We start from the raw sequence: 20,736 nt of genomic DNA, 5'->3' as shown, positions 1-20,736 counted from the left end.
AGGGGTTGTCCATCAACGTTTAGATTCTTATTAAATTGAATGCATGAGACATGGTGCACATTCCAAATCAGAAATGGACAGAATTCCAAATCAGACATGGTGCACATTCCAAATCTTTTCAGTGCAATGTTTATTAATTATGATTATTTTTATTTAAATTTGCATATTTTATTCAATCTCTTAAGAAATAATAAACATAGCTGCATTTTTTACACTTTGATTTTATTTTGTATCTTTTATTTCCGGTGGGGGAAGGAGGAGGAGGATCATTCCATTTGAAAGGAACGAAAATTTAAAAAATAAATAAATAAAAAGTTACCAAAGTGCTCAATAAAATGTGCTTCAAAAAAGGAAAACGAGAAGTTTGGGGAAGAGAGTCTAGTTTTAAGCCAAAAAAAAAAAGGAGCAAGCATAGCATCAAAAATGTATGATATGGCTACCGCGAAAAAATAAACTTACCCCTTAACTATACATTTTATTAGACGCAACCTGTTACTTAACATGTTATTGCAACCATCTTAGTAGAAAGAAGTCTTCAAAATTTCAGAAGTGGCTGAAGTCTGGCAACCATGTACATAGTTAATCTTCAGAAAGTTATGCTCATGACAATCTTTCAATCAAGCAACGTCGCCATTTTCCTATTCTTCCTTTTTGTAGTATTCCAACGGCTTTTATAAACAAACCGTGATATCATTTTGTCTGAAACTTATTTTAAAATATAAATTTGTGTAATTTGCGAATAACGAAACTGCAGTAAGATTTCTGTTGGAATACAGAATTTTGAAGCAAAATTTCTAAAGGTAAAGAAGAGGCGACGCCTTTTACGATACCGGGTTAGTATGATGCAGAGTCTCTGCAGCTCTCTTATATTATTTAAGGATAAACAGATCGTTGTGCACTTGGGAAGAAGAATAGCACAAAAAAATTACAGAAAGATTTGATGCAGAATGTAAGTGTTTTATTTTTCAATGCATGACATAATATTTAGTAATTTTTATTTTAAATTCATATGTATATTTTCTTTTAATGTGTTGATAAAATTTGTCGACTTACGACAAATATCGATACTTAAGAAATACTTTATTGAGCTTATATTTTACGGTGCCCCTTTGATTATCGCCAAGCTGTTGTTTCATTTATGGTAACCTGAGTAGTTGAATGTTATGGAAACCAAATTGTGACGTGATTGGTTGCGTAATTGCTACGAATTTGACTGATGAGAAAATATATATAATGCTTATTTATGTGTTGGGTGTTGGTTAGGAAGTACGTTGCTTATTTTGTGCTTTACAACGTAAAGTGGCTGTGTGTTATAAGATTAAGCTGAAGTTTGTGTACGATTTAGAACGAAGAGTTAAAAAGCATTTATTGACTGGTGTGTAAAAGAAAGTTTACTTAGTAGTCATTACTAGACGAATTACAAGTCATTATAAGACTATTTGTACAAAGAAAATGTGTACGGTAGAACGTAAAGATCGTTCAAATGGCTTTGAATGGGTTTGTCCGACACTACGGAGGATTCCTTTTATTCTTATCTTTGTGAATTTATGTGGCAATGGCAGTGTACTAGTTAAGATAATTTTAGAAAGTTTTTGGATGCTGTTAAGGAATTTTGTGCACCACAGACTGAAGACACATATATTTCTAAATAAGGTAAGTCGATATTTCCTTTTAGTAGTGCGTGGATGCAAAAACATTTATTTATTTTTTTATGTTATTTCCTTGTTCGGTTTAAAATGCAGTTTATTGAAATTATATATTTTTTTGTTTTAATTATTTTTATTGCATTACGTTTTAGACACCATTTTACTAGGAAGGGCGTTTCACGCAAACAGAAATGGAACTAAAAAATCGCCAATTTTCGTCAAGGGGTACACTGAAATATATTTTTACAAATACTTTAAAAAAAGTCGCGAAAACCGCCAACTTCTTCTCAATAAGTAACGTTCACTGTTTCAGCTGTAAAAAAACCGCCATATTGCTCCAAGGTGGTTGCATTAATAATAGGTAGGTATCCAAAATATTTTGTTCTTGTTCATGCAGGAGTCATAAATGAAAAAAGTACAATTTGTAAGAAACAAATAAAATAATCTAGGATCTAAACTAACCATATTTTTCAAAAAGAAAAAAGTGGTAGAAAGACAAGCACTGTGCGGTTCATTATTAAAAAATTACACTTAGATAAAGGAGACTGCGTGGCTGATCTTTACAATATGGTAACTGGTAGTTTGGCGACATTTTGGAGGCGATAAAGGTTACTACCTGGGACTTTGGTAATAATGTGAGCAGTACTCAGTTCTGATTACGCATTATTTTGTGTGAGGGAAATGAGAGATCATGTGATATGTCATGTGATATTAATGGACGAATTATGGTTCTTTAATCGGAAAAGGGGGGGGAATCGGGAAAAAATCTGGAAATTTTGTATTTGCCTTTATTCTGTGTTGTGTGAAACAGTGTTCGTTAATTTTTGGATCCCATGGCCCTAACTAAAGTGAATTCGAAATGGGTATTTAGTGGGATTGAAAGGCGTAGTAATAAGTGTTTCTTTAAGGTTGTGCGAGATAGAAGTAAAGATGTTTTATTAAGTTATTTATTTTACCTGGTACCTTGGTGTGAACTATAAGTATGATTTTAAAGATCCTGAAACAGAAATAAGAAAAGTTTATCGGACACGTAATCAAGATTCTGAAGAAGAATAGGTAAGTTAGTATGTTTAATTATTTGAGGATATTATTTTTATGCATTGTTCTAAATGTAAGGTGGAAGTAAAGTAATTTGAGTAAACGTGCATGGAAATAATTTAAATATTTGACACTAAGTATTTGTAACCATTTGTAATGAAGTAAAGGTATGAATTAGTTAGTGACGTTTGTAATATAATAGATAATGTAGAGGTAAAAGTTTTTGGATATTTTATTTATTTTATACGGGGAAATTTTCATATTTGGAAAGGGTATGTACTTTTTCGCGATCAGGTAATTTCATATATGTTCTTTTTACCGGGTTTAAAGATTCAGAAAATTGTTATGCATTTTCGTGAAATTTTTCTAATTTATGAGAAAAAAGCAGTGTACATGGATATAGTGAAGAGTGTGCGCAATGCCATTTTTGTGCAATTCTGGGATGTTTTTTTAAGTAAAAATAAGTCGACGTGTACATGGTTTAGTGATATTTTAATTAAATGATAGTTATTTTGTAAATTTTATGTTTGTAGGAATTTGGTATACGTTTAAGTTGAAGTAAACGTGCATGGAAATAATTTAAATATTTGACACTAAGTATTTGTAATGCTTGCGGTATGAATTCGTTGGTGACGTTTATAATATAATACATGATTTAGAGGTAAAAGTTTTTGGATATTTTATTTATTTTATATGTGGAAATGTTCATATTTGGAAAGGGTATATACTTTTTCGCGATCAGGTAATTTCATATATGTTCTTTTTACCGGGTTTAAAGATTCAGAAAATTGTCATGTATTTTCGTGAAATTTTTCTAATTTATGAGAAAAAAGCAGTGTACATGGATATAGTGAAGAGTGTGCGCAATGCCATTTTTGTGTAATTCTGGGATGTTTTTTTAAGTCAAAATAAGTCGGCGTGTACATGGTTTATGTGTATGTGTTATTTTGAAAAACGCGTAAGGAGTATGGTATTGTGCATTTTTTCCCAATTTTGCAGTGAATATTTGTCATGATTAAGCAGTTTTGTTAGATAAAATTTCTAGCATAAGTGTAATTCGGCTAGTAGATTGTTGGAAGAAGTGTTCAGTAGATAAAAAGAAAAGAAACATGTCTTTACTTCGTGAAGATAAAATGGCGGCGGGGAAAAAAAGTAGAGGGTTGCGGTAGGAGAGTTGGTCGGCAAATTTTCAAAAAAAAAAAACGCCAAGTTACCATAATGTAAAGATCAACCGAATGCATATAATTTCCGAAAAATACTCACACAGGCAAATACACGGGATGTTTTATTATTTTTAAATCGATTTCATTCTATTTATTATAAATATTTAAAACAAAAAATTGCTAATCAATAACTTCCGCAATAAACTTAAGTCAGTTATATTAAAGTCAAATTGTATTCAATAGCTTAAAATTCTTGGGAAATTTCTTTTTAATTACTTATAATTTAGTTGCTTAGTATGGAATTTAAATCTGATTAAATATCCGGTGAATCTTCGGATTATGGTAATTTGGCGATTTTTTGGCGAAACATTGGCGACCAACCCTGTTACAGCAACCTGCTAGGTTTTTTTTTTCCCTTGACGCCATTTTGTTTTGACGAAATAAAGGCATGTTTTTTTTTTTTTTTTTTTTTTTTTTCCCCGCAGAATTTTTTCCAACAATCTGCTAGCCGAATTACGCTTATGCTAGAACTTTTATGGAAGAAAAGTGCTTAATCATGACGAAGAGGCCCACCAGCGGCCGAGCGGTAAAGTCGCTGAACACTGGTAGTTCGGTCCGAGGTTCGAATCCCGCGAAAGGGCTGGCTGCATGGGTGTTTTCGTGGTTTTCCCCATGTGTAACGTGTATACGAGCCAGTTTCCCTTAGAAAGTCCTCCACGAAAGCATCCCTCCCCTTAGGCAGATAGCCCTCTAGGCTTTGCCGTAATTAAATAACATGACGAAGAGTAGGTGCGAGATTGGGAGAAAGTGTAGAATCGTCCACTGCTTGCCGCGTTTTTAAGAATTGCATATACACGGTATCCATGTACACGTCGACCTATTTTCACTTAAAAAAACATCCCAGAATTGCACAAAAACGGCATTGCGCACGCTTTTGACTTTATCCATGTACACATCGACCTATTTTCACTTAAAAAGTCAAAGAAAATTGATAAAAATCCAATTCTTCTTACTCTTGTATAAAGCGCCAAAGAAATAAGTGGGCGATTCTGCACTTTAGCAGCGAAATTGTTTCTAAGTGCTTATTAGCTAAAATCTCGATTAGAATTTTCCGGAAAATGTCACATTACATGTCTCATGATCTCTCATTTCTCTGAGACAAAATAATCTGTGATTCGAACTGTGTACTTCTCAGATTATTGCTAAAGTCCTAGCTAGTAACCTTTATCGCCTTACCAAAATGTCGCCAAACTACCTGTTACCATATTCCAAAGATTAGCCAAATATCCATTTAACTGGTTTCGACTTTGAATAATAATATCAGTTTCATCGAGGCGATTTTGTTCAGGTTTTTCTGGTTTTCATTTTTTCTAATTTTAGCAATTCTTAAATTTCTTATTCTTACGTTTTATTAGTTTCATTGCTGAATCATTTATCATTGGTAACGTAAGTCCTAAATACCATAATCAAATTTAAAATTTAGTTGTTACACAACAGTGTTATTCTGCATTATTACAAAAAATTGGCCAAATCGATTTCAAAACCGATCAAGGCATCTATTCCAAGTAATACGTGAATTTTAAAATTTTGAAATTACGAACAATCTTTACAAATTAACAGTACTGTTTCAGTTGCTAAATTTGTTTAATTTAAATGTGGTTATCGCTTTAAACACTCTGAAATAATACTTTTCTCATTGACCCTGTATTTCAAAGAAGCAGTAGAATCATCAAGACAGAAGAATCCTATTTGTAAATAAATAAAATCCTATTTATAAATATAAAATTTTTAATTAAAGAAAAATAGGCATTTCTATTTCATAAAGGATTATCTTCCATTCAATATATTAACATTTCATTCTCGGTTTCCTTGACTACAACTAACCCCATATTTAATAACTGAGTATAAGCAAGAAATTTTAAGAAATGTCATTAAATTTCGCGTTATGAAGTAATTTTTACAAGTATAAAATTTTACGATTCGTTCCTACAAAATCAAAACTTAAAGAACATTTTTACTTCTCAGATTTAAAAATATGATCTTTCCAAGTCTATGCGATCTTCGTTACTTTCATATAACTTTGATTCCTCCGCAGACCTCATATTTGGAAATGCTGTTTAAATCGCTTGTTACGTAATTCTAAATCTTTTCTTGGCTAATACGGTAATAATCTTCGGAGTGAGACCGCATTTTAGATAAGAGAATAGTCTGCAAGTGCAAAATTTGGTTAAGAAGCAGGTGTGAGAGTTAAAATAAAAAAATGGCTTGGCTTCTTAAGTTATTCTTTCTGATTTCATCTAATTTTCTAATAGTGCGCTTGTGTAGCAAATCAGTTTTCCTATTGAGCTTTTTCATGCCTAACATTCTGAATTTGGTTCAGAAGTCTGTCCGTTACCTCATTCTAAAATATGCTATTCAACGTTTATCCCTTAGGAATAAATTCTTTCCTAATTATCCTCTTCCAATGAAAAGGCTGCCAAAATGGTGTTTACTTGAGATTTTTGAAACCGAAGTTTCTATGACATGGTGGACCTTCTCCGATCCAGGAGGATGATTTGCAAGAAACGTCAAGAATATGCTCCAACAAGATGGCTTGCTAAAAAGCTCCAAGAATGTGCTGCAGCAAGATAATTTACCAAGAAGCTTTAAGAATCTGCTACATCAAGATAATTTACCAAGAAGCTGCAAGAAACAATCCAGGAAGATGACGAGCCAATAACCCAAGAACATTGTTTGATGATCTAAGAAGATGATTGCCATTTTTTCACAGGATCATAAACAAAACAGTAATTTTCCGCTCTTGTAAAATTTATATGGAAATTCGGGATTACTTACCGCTTTACTGCAAAACTTTATTGCTATTCATTGCTGAGCTACAAAATTCATTACAGTAGATCTTCCTAGATCAAAGCAAATTATTAACGGTACCAAATTTTCTGTTTCCAAAAAGATAATATTTTAGGAAAAGCAAGTTCAGATTCAATAGTAATAAAAGGCAGTCGAATATTATTTGGCAGATTTGCTGGAATTTGCTAAAATATGTTAATATTTTAACTATCATTGACACACATTCTATCATTGACGATGAGTTTATTAATCTGTACAGTATTTGTCACAGATTATTCTATTTTCTTCGATAATTTAACAATGATAAGATGAGTTTAACTTTATTATCTGTAAAGATCTTTGTCACAGAATATTCTATTTTCTTCGATTATTCAACAATGGTAAGAACTTAGAACTTTGAAGAAGGTTCTTCAATGTTATCGTCGCAGACATCAAAGCGCTATTCGACCGTCTGTTATATTTCCCATAAATATATGCCCGCAAGGGATAAATGTTTGCTTCAGGTTTTGATTAATGTTTCATGAATGCAGTTTAATATTATAATAAACTCATAAAGTGCAATTTTAGGAAAGACTGTCTTTGGAAGAAAAGTTAAATTCGTGATCAAAATATATGTAAATAAATACGTAAATTAGAAATAGCACGAAACTAAAGCATTTCAACTTACTGAAGATCATATAATAAGGTTTTTATTAATTTTTCAACTTTTGAAACTTTAGTTTATTCTTTCCTACAGACTATCTCCCTTTTAAATTAATAACGTATTGAAGAGTTATATAAATAACTATTTAAATAGCGTGAAGAATGGTCCAAAATTAGGCTGATTTACTTTCGCTACTGATAAGACCACTTCAAACCTTATTTTCCAGCCCTCATATCATATTTATCATATTTATCATATTTATGCTCTGATTTGGATCATTACCTATGCTTGATTTATCCGAGGAACTTTATGTTTGGGTTATATAAGCTTTATTTGCTTTCAGAAATGAAAGTGTGTGTTTCCAACTTTTGATCAGGGAATTACTTTATTATATGTTATCAATTTTTTTTTTTTTTTTTGCTTTTATTTGTAGACAGTAAATGAGCAGTTCTTTAGCTTGTATTATTTTTTGAACCCAAGGCCATCTCATAAATCTAAAATTTCCGTTTATTACCTTTATTTAGTTCTAAATTTTTTTTTTCTTTCGTAATGTAAATAAGCAGCATTTTTATTGGTCTTGTTTGTTAGTCTAGGCTGGGTTTCCTAAATTTTATTTCTTTGAATTTTGTCAGTAAACCGTACATAAGTAGTATTTCAATTTGTATTATATCGTAAATCTCCTTCGTAAGATCTCATGATTTGGTTTCAGTTCTTTGCATTTATTTAACTTAAAACATTAAGCGGAATTTTGTTAGTAAACTGCAAATAAGCGTCACTTATGTTTGTAATGTTTTATAATCCTAGGCTCTTAAATTTATAATTTCAATTTTTGTATTTATTTAAGCTATCTGTACAAGTTGAAGTGGAAACTTTTGGTCCAAAATGCCAATTTTATTTTATTGCTTTGTTTCATAAAGTATATATTTAGCTTTGCAGTTTATTTTTAGCTCTGAGCTAATCAGAAAAGGATACTGAAAATGTTATGAAGTGGGCAAATCCAAAGGATTCAGCATTTCAATCCCAGAAAATTTCCTTCTTAAAGCTCTGGGAATCTCTTAGAAATTAATTTAAAGTTTTATAAGTTATATTTTCAGTAAGGTTTTGAGATAAAAATAACGGCTTTAAAAAGTCCGTGTAATCAAATACGGATATATTGGACCATTCAAAAGCATGATGATTCTAGGCGCCGAACGAAATTGCAGAAATTCAACGAATGTTCTTATTTATTAGCTACAAAATTACAGCAGTATTCGAACTCCGAATAATCCGCAAACTATGAAAAGCACAAGAATTTCAACAATATATTGTTGAGAAATGCGACGCTGCCGTAAGATAGCTTCCCCGCAAAGCGGGTTAGGGTTGCCAGAAAGTGGCAGGGTTGCAATATTTGGAGCGAAGTTTCCCATCTGACTACAAAACTGGCGATATGTCATAGACAAAGCGAGAACATTTTAGAATGCATTCTTGGCGATTTTTCTCGGGAATGTCTTCTAAGATAGGTTAAAGCGATATAAATACCCTGCCTGAACGCAGAGTTAGGTATATCTTGAGTGTAGTAGTAGTAGTGCTTTGAGTTCAGAGATTAGGTCGAGAACAATCGACCGAGTGGGGAGCTGTACTTTAGTGCTGAAGCTGTCTTCATCATTAATAGCCTGAAGGATGTGTTGCTGATTGTCTCAGCGTGTTTATCCAAGTTTTTCGACGACTGTAAACGTGTCCCTGGAACTTTTCTGTGTAACAGTGCTTACGGGCAAATAAATTGCGTTTTGCTTCTTCATCAATCACTCCAAATCCACGAACCCATAGAACGTAAAAATATAATCGCTTTTAAATGTAAAGCAGTTGACGCATGCTTAACCTTTGTAAGCTCCAACAGCTACTGCAAAGTTTTAAGCTACAAAAGTCAGGAATAAGTCAAAAGAAGACCGAAATATATAATTATCATATATAAACATTGCATGTATAAGAGTCTGCATTAATAAACTTTATTACATTGTTTATACCTGAGAACACAGTGCGCAAGCAAGAGCTTCAAAGGTATTCCATGAAAGTTATCTCCAAAGATATATTTGTTTGAAGAACAAATTCTAAATTTATGGTATAATGGCTTTCTTACTATTTAAAAAAGGTTAAAGGGTTTTAAAGGATTACTAGGCATTCCTGAAACTGCTGATATTCATCCTGGTGATTACATACTGGAAGAAGAACTCATCAGCCAATCCACGCGTCCTTCCAGTTGAAAATTGCCAGTGGGCTGAAAATAAAATATTGGCTAAAAGAGAAAATTGGCTAAATTTGATCATGGAGAGGGTTGTAATATAAAAAAGAGTAAGTTTTTTATATATTAGGTCACTTTTAGTATAAATACAATAGTTGCAAGTTAAATTCGCTTGATCAAAACTGAGTTTTACACATAAATGATAATTCCAAAATTGGGGTAGCTCAAAATACTATTATTTCATTTTTATGAAAAACTACGTACTTTGGCTTTCATGTACTCAATGAAACCTGCTCATAATAGCATTTTTATATACATTTTCTTTATTTATTTGTGTATTTATGTATACGTCTCACCAACCCATAACATAGCACGGGAGACAATGTTTTCGGCCCAAAGATTCATGGTGAGTTTTTAGTGAATAAACACGAATTAGAGACCATACACAATTTTACTATTTTTACAACGATGTCTGTGTGTATACGTGTGTGATATTTTTTCATCCATGATGACTCTTATAAACTTTCAAAAATTTCTATTTTCCGTATTTAAGGTTTCTGCTTTAATATAAAGGGTTCATTAGATTTAGGGTAAAACTGAACATCCATAAGTGATGTTTTACTTAAGCTCATAACGGTTTCACAGCAATCCAAAATAACATAATATGGCATATTATAAACCATAGCATTCGAGCATTACTAACAGATTCAAAATATCGCGGGAATATAAGTGCAGATCAAAACGAGTTTCAAATTGTTGATAATAGAAATAACATAGAAGAAAATTAAATTATGGCATTCTTTTCGAAGTTTTTAAATATATTACAAACATTTAATAAAATATAATCCAGAATTTCTTATTACAGAACTTTCTATTTACTGGAACAGCAAATTAGATTTTTTTTATTACTGGTCAACAGGAAGTGATACTTTATTTAAAACACTTTGCTGTTTAAAACGTAGAATTGGCAGATGGTCATGTGCTGGCCACGAAATGCTTTTTTAGTTATAGCATGGTAAATATCCGAAACCCTATTATTATTTTTCGTTGATCTTGAAACTTTTTGTTTTTAACAACATCTTTTAAATAATAGTAGAAGCAATCGAACGAAATATATGATTGTTGCAAAATAGTAATTTTTAAATTGTTTTATAAAATAACAATAATTTTCTTCAAATATTTCGTCTTTCTTTAATATTTTTCAAAAACAATGTTAAAAGCATGATTAAAGGGCTTTATATTATACTTTAAAGAAATGCGTTTCAAATTTTTTCTGATATCTTTACTCACACTTTTATCAGCTGTTAAGGCCAAAAATGTCAACTCATGATCAAATATGTTGCAAATTTCTAGTTAAATATACTAAGGAATTTGATAAAAGCTAGACTTTAAACCTTAACTCTTCCTCACGAACAAGAATATTATTCTACACTCGAACTTAGGAAATATAGTACTAAATATGAACTAATCTTTATGATAATTATATCAATAAAGGTATTTTATACATGTCATTAACTCATAGCAAAATGGTAACTTATTAATAAATTACAGTAAAATGGTAATTTTAATAAAGCAGTTTCGTTATTCATTCTGCATCTCTATTGAAACTCGAGTTTTCGGACATCAGATTATATATAAAGTATTATTATTTAATTTATTATTTCAGTTCTTGTTTGATGTTTCTAGAAAACTATAATTTTATAAAATTTATTTCAGCTCACTCAAGATATTTTTATCTCGAAAAACTCAATATGAAAGCCGAAATGGTGTTTAAAACGATACAGTTTTAGTATTTTCATAATTATCTTCAACCAATTAAAACAGTGTTCCTTCCTAAAATAATCGGTTCGCTTCGATTTACTCTTGAAATCTGTAACTGGTTCGAGTTTTTTCTAATAAAGAACGAATTTCCCTAATGAGAAGGAATTATTTCCTTAATTTTGGTTTCAAAATGTCCCTGGTAATTATACCTGGATTTATGTACTTTAATATATTGCCTCAATTTATTGGACATATTTTGAAGATGCACGTCTATATACGTTTCTACAGACATCACAAAAAATATTCTAGTCCGTATATATCCGGCCTTGCTAGTCAGAAGGTTTAAACGTTTGTTACTATAACATAAAGCTACGAAAACCTTCAGACTCTCCGCAATGATAGTCCTTCAAACAATGATCAATTAAGGTATCTGCCTACGTCAAAAAAACGATTTCGGCGAAAGAATTCGATTTTTTTTAATTGCCCAATTTGAAAGGTCAGTTTTGTAGGATTCCGAAAATGGTTCATTTTTACGTTTGTGATAATTAGAGGAGAAAATATAGCCAATTAACTGCACTTGGAAGTGAAAGCAGAAAGACCGGAAGTGCCATTTAAAAGGCTCAACTTAAAGGTAAACAATGTTGTTATCCGTGTTTTTTTTTTTACCTGTTTGTGTGTAAAATTGTGCTAAAAAATTTCATTTTAATTCTGGGTACGTTTTTCTGTTTCTGGCAATAATTATTTGGCTTAATGTTTTGAACTGGGACTGGCAACATTGCGGTTTTTTGAACTTGATCTGGCAACATTGCGATTAGGTATAAAGACTATGTTGCTGGGTGCATATATAGCAGTTTTAATTTTTAATTCAGGGTATCTTGGATTACTCCCTGTGTTTGAACATTTAGGCATATCAATTGGACAAGAAATGATTAAAAATTACTTTGGAATTGATAACGAAAGAATAAAGAACTCGAAACGTCATTCGTCGCTCATTTCGAAAATAGCCAGAAAAAAATTAAAATCAAATAGGAAATCAAAATTACTTAAGTATAAAGATATGGAGGGTGTGATGTACAAATTTAAGTGTGTAAATACAACAGAACAGTTTTTCTGTTAATGTGAAATCTTTAAATGCGTTTTCTGGAAAACTAATTTTTCTAGTGTTTTTACATACAAGAAATGTAATTACTCAAAATGTTCTAAAGGTATCTCTATTAAATTTCACTATAGCGTTTTCTATATTATTTACTAGGTTTTAAGCTACAATCTAAGTTATATTTATTAATTTGATTGTTTTATAAGTATTTCTATATAAAACGATAAGAAATATTTTACAAAAAACTGTTTTTTTTCATGTAATTACACATATTTTAGTAAATTTTAGAAATATCATAAACATTTTAGTTCATAACACAGATGAGTGTTGCAGTAGTATAGAGTATAAATAAAATAGAAATATATGCTGTGGAAAAAAATATACGACATTTAACGCAAGTGTTAAATTCTCCTAAAAATATGCATAAAATTGCATATATTTCAAAAATTTATGAAAATATTCCTAAAAATTTACCTATTTTCATGATTTGATATCATATTTTGACTAAATAAATATATATTTCATCAGAATTCCATGTTTTAAAAAAAGTGCTCCGAACGTAGGCAGATACCTTAACTCAAATACTTTGCTAAAACTATAAATGAGCTGTGAAATAAGATTTAGGTACTTTTCCGTTTTGCCGGCGCAAGCGATAAAGTCGCCAATAATGGTACAACCGATGCCAAACGGAATATTCTCGCTGGTAACCTTTTACGCCTCATTTTCAAAACAAGTCGCAGCTTTTTCTTATCAGATTGATTGTTTCTTTCAATACTAGCATATAATTACATAGAATTTTTATCAGATAGTACAATTTTATGTCTAAGGCCATTTTCGGTAATTAAGTCAATTAGGATGCAATCACAGCACTTACCCGAAGCCGAAAATATAGAAAAGGTAAAGTCAAGGGTTAAATTCATCCATTCTAATGAGAATGTATTAGCAAAGTAAAGCACTGCGGTTTTACATAATTTCTGAGTAAGCTATTCGTACGAATTGAAATATTTCTTGCATTTAACCTTGTGTATCAAATGAAGATTGAACTTGAAATTAATGTAGATAATTACTGAGAGCATTAGATTTTTGTAGAGTAGTTTGCTTGAGATGAGATCGCTTGGGGTCACGTGATATGAACTGGCGAATCAGGATGTTGAACCATGAAAGCATAGCAAATTCTTAAATTAATGTCTTTTTACAAATTTATTGTCTTTATTTATTGGCTTTTTATAAAATTTTAAGCGATATTAAAATGTTTATGCCTTCAAAATAAAAAATTCTTGGAACTAAAATTTTTTAAATATTTTTTATGTGTATACTATATGTTGTCGCCAATAAAGTCTGCTTGGCGAGATTTGCGCCTGCGAAACGGAAAGTACCAAGATTTATTTCTATAAAGATACTATATTAATTGAGGTATTCGTTACTTACACTGCTAATACAGCCCTTTAAATTTTAATACGAACTGTATAAAACGGCTGTTTGCTGTTTTATATTGATGTCAAAAATATTTCCCCTTAATTGTGTACTTTTAAATTCACAAAACATTAATTCTATACCAAGATCAAATTCTTAATTGCAGTCGCATTTGTAACTGTTTACGAAATGGTAAACTTTCTAATCGTTTTCTCTCGCTGTTATACTACGAAATATTTCTTTGCAAACTATTTAATGTGAACCTTAAATTATTTCAGGTTAAGTATCTTAGTTTTAAGTGGTAGTATTTTGACTTTTGAATATAAAGTATTTAAATATCTTTAAAATGCATCTAATAAAATGCTTGAAAACTATATCAGCAAAATATTTATTTCCTAACGATGAAAAATTAATGGATTCGAAACATTTTCCTTATCTTCTAAGAGTTGTTCAGTTTTAGTTAAATCTGATTACAAAGTTTAGTTTGTTTATTTTTACATTTCTCTTTCATTAAATTCAAAGATATGTCTCAGATCAGACTATTATGATTTCCATACATTGAATTTTAATTTGTATTGGCTTATCTTCCTGAATCATGGTATTTGATAAAAACAATGCATGAGTATTCTTCCAATTCAATAATAAATTAACATCATTTCAAATTTTTAGTCGTGAAATTATTTATAAACTTTCACTTATATATTGTCTTAAAATATTTCTGATGAAATTGAAAATGCGGTTTTATTTTTCAGAATTACTGACGAATTATTATTTCGAAATGCATATCAAAGCGAACATTACCTTTTGCTTCGTTTTAAGCTATTGCACGGAATTCATGAAAAATTAAATCCTTTTAAAACGATATCCATTCTGTTGATTAAATTTCTGATTTAAAAAATATATATATAAACCTAAAAGCTAATAATTGAATTTAAAACAAAGAAACTTACATTTCTTCTTCACTGTGCTAATTGCCTTCTTTTCCTGACAAAAAATATGAGATATAGATATATTTAACAATCAAGAGTTTTAAATATTCTACTCAACTCAGCTCAGCTACTCTTTTCGTAGCCGAGTAAATTATACTCAGAACAACGAAACAGTCGTCTTTGCTGTTCGTCTGAATTCGCATCAGTGAGGGCACTGGTTTGCACGACAAAACCGCAACCGGTGACCGAGCCGTTAACGGGAACCACGTGACTCGTCGTTCTCCAATAGCGCTTTTCCTCTCGTAACCATGGCAACCTCGTATTTACTACCGAGAGTAAGAGATGCCAGGGAGCAAACGGATGGAAGGTAGCAGTAATAATATGAACTGTCCGAGTTTCGCGAACTCCTTTAGGATTATTAGTTTCAAAACCGATTAAATTACAGAAATAAAATAGTGCGATATACTCAGGGATAACTGAGTACTGAATGGAGCACTGAGTATAGCTTTTCTAATTTAAAATAAATCTAATCTAAATTACAATAATTTAATTGTTTAAGACATATTAATAACTTAAATCACCTGCAATTATTATATCCGCAATCATACAAAAATTGGTATAAATCAGATGTGTCCAATTTTCTAGCTCTTCTGCGCCACACTGGAGGATGACGAGGTACTTTGAGCCATACAACTTACTTCTAATACCAGTGGCAAATTACCTTGACCTCCAAAATAAGTGAATCACGCAATTGTTGCGTAGGTTACATTGGAAATTTTCGGGTTACCTCAGGTTTGGCCGCAGAGAGAAATTTTTTAAATTTCACCTCTAGGACAGAAATGTGAGGGATGAGAATAAAGAAGATTTCGGAAGGGCCTCCATACGAACTAAGGCATCCATATGAAACTCCAAACTGATTTTTCACCTGCATGTTCAGGTAACACACTGCAGAAACGATATAATAAAATGTAGGAAATATTTCCGCTCACAGCTTGAAACAGGGTTTGAGAACACCACGCCACTTTAAGACACCTTGAGGCACTTGAAACTATAACACTGCTGGAATCCATTGGAGCTTGAAGACAAACGCTGGGTACTGTGCATCCCTGTAGATAACCAGCCTCGAATTCGATTGCGAAAGTAAAATATATCATGTCTTGATGATACTTTTGTGCTTCTTGGGCCGCATTGATCTTGCTTTAGGCCGCAAATCCATATATATACGGTCTAGACTATTTTTTGCGACGTCTGTAAGAACATATATATACGTGCATCTTGAAATATGTCCAAGAAATTAAGGCAATACACAGAAAATGCATAAATCCGGGTATAAAACAACAGGGACATTTTGGCATTAAATTCAAGATAATATCTTGAATTTAATGCCAAAATTCATCGGGCTAATTTTCGGAAATCTGGGCATTCTTAGCCAAACCCCTTGCCTGTCAGAGTGCTAACAGCTTTTTCTGAAAAGAAGTATTGCTTTAGTCCTCTAGCCTGAAAGATGAGTTTTTGTCTTGTCTTGTGTCACAGTGTCAGAACACAACATTTAGCAAATTTCGCTTTAATTTTCTTTTCAGATTTATTGATTCTCATAACAGTACGATAGAAAAGGAATAGAGTGTTTCATGAGACTCAAGTGGTTTATTGCGAAAATTCACATTGCTTTCCTAAAGGCGTTTCTGATATCAGAGCCTGCCATAGTAAGAAAACTTTTTAATTTACCCTCGTAAATCAGTTATCTCATTTTAGTTTTTAGTTAGTTATTCAAAAGAATTTAAATTAAACAAATAGGAAATACTATTTCAGAAATGTAAGGTAAATAATAATAATTTTATCTTTTTTTTCCTCCTGAAGTTTTGCTTGAAATTAAATAGCAATTCTAAGCATATGATGAAATTTCTGACCATAAATATATTGAATCTTTTCATTTAAATATTTCATTCCCACAAAAAAACGTATGCAATTGTTATATGACTCTTACAAAATCGAATTTGAAAACAAAAATACGTATGCATTTTAGAATTTTGTGTTTTAAATTTTTATCGCCATCAGCATAAAAATTTATATTGAGACAGCTATTATTATAAAATGAACGTTCTGAGAATGTGTGAGTTTCTCGCACAGTTCAGAAAAGAATAAGTGCGGAAGTACAAAGGCATTAATATTATGCGGACTGTGAACGTATGTACACTCAAAGCATCTGCCACTCTGCTGGCCGATTGACGAAATTTAACTTACGGTTTTCATGTGTCGAAAGCGTGACTTAGGATATAGTATATTACATTTATATACAGTCTTTACTATAGCCCGTGATATGAAATCCGAAAATATCGTACTTTTACGGCATACACCGAGAATATGATTTCATACAATATATTCAATTCACAGGTTACTTCACCTTTACTACCTTCAATTTTTACTTCTTTGTACGAAGTAAAGGAAATATTGTAAACGCAAAAAGTTTCCGGTATCATATTTCAACGATCCATTTCCTTAAATTATTTCAACGAATTTTTTTTTTTTTTTTTTTTTTTTTTTTTTTTTTTTTTTGTATAAAGCTATGTTTCGGCTGCATGGGATTTTCAGGCCTTATCGCATGTGCAACGTGTGAATATCAGCCAGTTTCCTTTAGGAAATCCGCCCACCAGCGGCCGAGCGGTAAAGACGCTGAACACTGGTAGTTCGGTCTGAGGTTCGAATCCCGCGAACGGGCTGGCTGCATGGGCGTTTTCGTGGTTTTCCCCATGTGTAACGTGTATACGAGCCAGTTTCCCTTAGAAAGTCCTCCACGAAAGGCATCCTTCCCTTTAATGATACGAGATAGCCCTCGTGTGCTTTGCCATAATTAAATACACCACCTTTAGGAAATCCTTCACAAAGGCAGTCCTCACCTTAGACAGATAGCCTTGATGTGCCACAAAGTAATAAATAAACTAATTTAAGAACGCTACCCATCTTATGTGGCAGAATGGAATTGGTTGATCATTAAAGCTAATTCATAGTTATCACGAAAAGTTTCGGAATTACCATATTTTAATAAAAATATCTCTTGTGATACTTCCCGAATTCATTTGCGGCCAGAATTATGGCACGTATGGCCAGAAAAGGACTCTTTGTTGGAAAATGGGTTTAAAATGGATTCAGAAGGGATTTTTATGACGTCTGCACGTACTTTTAGTATGTATGTATATATGTTATAAGGTATTTCTCCCCCTTTCCTAGCGAGCCTTAGTGATGTAGTGGTTCTGCACGCTGGGCCGGTATTCCAGAGGTTCGTGGTTCGATTCCCGAAGGCGGTTGCATATTTTTCATCTTTTCTGCTTCCAAAAAAATACCTAATGTCTCTACAGCGGCGCCCGAACTAAAAGGGTTGTGGATGATGATTCTTGATTCTCTGCACCCAGGATTTGGCTACTAGGTCCCCTAAAACCCTAGTCGCCCTTTAAAAAGGGGAGTATATAAGGTATTTCTCCCACTTTCCTAGCGTCCGTTGTGGTGTAGTGGTTCCGCACGCTGGGACGGTGTTCCAGAGGTTTGTGGTTCGATTCCTGGCGAAGGCGGTTGCTAATTTTTCATCTCTTCTGCAACCAAAATATCCTAATGTCTCTACAATGTCACATAATGCAGAACGTTAAAATTTGGTATATGAGACGGGCTATAACTTCTAGCTGTGCCCCTCCTTTTTTTATAGCAATCGACAGTACCAAATATATATACATACACACACACACACACACATATATATATATATATATATACATTCACCGTATTACTCGGCTTTTATTTCACAATCATTGGTCGTAGTCATATACTTCGAATTACAGACGTATTTAAAATGACGAAATTTCTCATCATCTGGCAATGTCGAATTTTAAAACAAATTACAACAATTTTCGACAAGTAATGAAATCTAACTTTTAACGGTCTTTCGGTTCCTTTATTTATACTTGGGAAAGTTTTATACTTTATGAAACAAACTTAATAGAAGTTTGACTCCCGAGCGAGAAAAATGGGCATATCATTTTCAACTTGCTTTGAAATACCGGTTAACTGAGTCAAAATAATTCGAGAAAATAAGTTTAAATGAAGAGCGGGAAATATGTATATAATTGCAGCCGTACAAAGATATCGTGTAGTATCCACATTAGATTTTTACTTCCTTGTACGAAGTAAAAAGGAAGTGTTGTAATCGCGAAAAGTTTCAGGCAGCATATTTCAACGAAAATATCCATTTTGACCCCTATCGAATGCAATTTAACGATGTTTTTGCGTAATATCTGTAAGTAAGGACAGAATAAAAGACTCATTTCCTCCAAAAAAATTATAAAACTGCTTTAAAATTAATTCTGAAGAGAATGTTTCGTGGCGTCTGTACGAACGTATGTACGTACGTACGTACGTATCTCGCATAACTCAAAAACGAATAGCCTCAGAACGTTGAAATTTTGTATATAGGACTGCTATAACATGTAGATGTGCACCTCGTATTTCGGTTGCAATCGGCGGCACCAAACGTAAACAAATATAATTATATATATATCCACTCTGTTACCCGGCTCAGTGATCTCAGTTTCTTTACTCTTATATGTTTGTAAATTGTACATTTTTCGCTTAAAAATGATTGAATTATGTTGTTCTTATCTTCTGGTTAAGGTTTTTATGCCTTTAGTAAATCTGTATGCAATATGTTTAGAATTATCAACAATTTTAAAGTTGTTTAAGTGCCGCTAAGCCTAATAATTTTTTTGATCGCGACCATTGCTTGCTTACATTTGAAACAGCAGGATAGTGGATTTGTTGCCAATCTAGAGAAACTTAGCTTCGCACCAACAAAGTTAACGCCTTCATTTATTATTGCGAATTAAATCCTGCTTAATCCCTTCTAGAATTTTTTCGAGGAAATAAGTGTTTAGGATTTACTTCGTAATTTTTAATACAGATGTTTTGACTTTTTATGTATTTTAGCCTTGTCGCAAAGTGTGAACTAAATTAATTGAATGAGAAATACTCAATCGTCTGTGAAAAACTTTCTTTTTTGCTTTGTTTGCTTAATTTCTTTTATACATCGTTCTAGCTTTATTATAGTATTTGAATAGAACATGTGGCAACGATTAGATAATTCTTTAAATGATATAAATTTTGTGCATTCTGAGTTATAATATGAACGAAATATAATCCTGTTAAGTGAACCTAGCGCCAAAGTGTCGCTATGGTAAACAAATAGAGTGAATTTTAAAGAATGCATTTATTCTATTGTGGTTTATGCGCTGTCGGCGAAGTAGATTTAATTCAATCCAATAAGTTGATTAATGAAATGAAATGCAAGAAAAAAGGAGTATAATTTAAGAAGGAAGTCATGTGGTGTACACATCAGATTTTTTCTTTTGTAGAAGCGACCAACTTTATAGTGTATTTGCTTCAGTCGAAGTTATTCAGCCTAAATCCTTTTGAAATTTTCTGTGATAATTTATTAATAGTATCTCGTATTATCACCAAATTGAATATATTAGCGTATTTCTGAATGTCAGAAACCGTTTCAAACGATATATTTGTAAATGTGTAGATCTTTAGTTTTATTAAATGGGTTATCTACGGCTTCAAAATGCAAGCTTAACTGAATTCGAAAATTCAATTATTAATTTTCGGTTATTTCATTAATCAATCATTCCTGGAGGAAAATCTGATGTAATTTATGGTACAGCTTTTCAGAACAGAACTAGAACATAATTCTAACTATGCAGTTTACCTCAAAACATTACTGATAACGATGCCATTTACAACTGTCTCGGAACATATTTAAATATATTACTTACAGTTCATACGTTCAGCTATCATTTGTAGTAAAGATATCTAGAATTCGCTTTCAAGCAAAGTGTCAAATCATAGAAGCAAATGAATGAAAGAAATGAAATAAAGAGTGACCGGAAAATCCAAAATAAGTTATTTCAAATAATGCGTAATAAAGAAACTGATGGGTAT

General features: G+C 31.9%; 1 protein-coding gene across 4 annotated transcripts in view; it reads right to left on the bottom strand.

The window, feature by feature from the left end:
* LOC118188177 (uncharacterized) overlaps positions 1 to 14,952 on the bottom strand; it is a 728,837-nt gene extending 713,885 nt beyond the window's left edge. For all 4 annotated transcript variants that reach the window (XM_085813502.1, XM_085813503.1, XM_085813499.1 and 1 more), the window contains exon 1: positions 14,776 to 14,952. The gene's annotated coding sequence lies outside the window, so the exon portion shown is untranslated. The remainder of the gene's footprint in view (positions 1 to 14,775) is intronic.
* Positions 14,953 to 20,736: the final 5,784 nt, after the last annotated feature.

This window comes from Stegodyphus dumicola, chromosome 3 (genome assembly GCF_044657685.1).
Source record: "Stegodyphus dumicola isolate Sdum_Otavi_A_Nest chromosome 3, ASM4465768v1".
In the NCBI taxonomy this organism is placed as follows: domain Eukaryota; kingdom Metazoa; phylum Arthropoda; class Arachnida; order Araneae; family Eresidae; genus Stegodyphus; species Stegodyphus dumicola.
Note: the sequence above shows the minus strand (reverse complement) of the source record. Positions and strands in the feature narration are given on the sequence as shown.